Source organism: Galeopterus variegatus, unplaced genomic scaffold (assembly GCF_000696425.1).
Source record: "Galeopterus variegatus unplaced genomic scaffold, G_variegatus-3.0.2 Scaffold3162, whole genome shotgun sequence".
Taxonomy (NCBI): domain Eukaryota; kingdom Metazoa; phylum Chordata; class Mammalia; order Dermoptera; family Cynocephalidae; genus Galeopterus; species Galeopterus variegatus.
In genome coordinates this window covers 123,573-123,877 of record NW_007729273.1, presented here as the reverse complement: position 1 = coordinate 123,877, position 305 = coordinate 123,573, and the positions used below count along the sequence as shown (strand labels likewise).

The 305-nt window shown below is 70.2% G+C and overlaps 1 protein-coding gene across 3 annotated transcripts in view; it reads left to right on the top strand.

Annotated features, from left to right (window-relative positions):
• The window catches only part of GLRX3 (glutaredoxin 3), a 33,802-nt gene that overhangs the window by 312 nt on the left and 33,185 nt on the right, over positions 1-305 (top strand). The gene's annotated exons all lie outside the window — the stretch shown is intronic.

Below are 305 nucleotides of genomic sequence, written 5' to 3'. Positions count from 1 at the left end.
GCCGACCCCCCGGTCCGGACGGCCCGGAGCGGAAGGCGCGGTGACTCGGCCCTGCGGCGCGGGCGGCGGGGGGAGCCGTCAACCCCATCCTCTGCAGCCTCAGTTTACCAAGCGCCCCGTCACCGGGGAGTCCCGTCTTGTAAGGCCCCGCCGGGCCGGGTAGTTCCGTCTCCCTCCTAAAATGTGCTTTTAAAGCTTGTGGGTCGGTTGGTAGGTGGGGCTGAGTCTTCTCGCCTAACCTGTCGCCCTGCTCAGGGATTTCCTCCTCCGTGCGCTGGCCCCGGGGGGGGGGGGGGGGGGGGCTT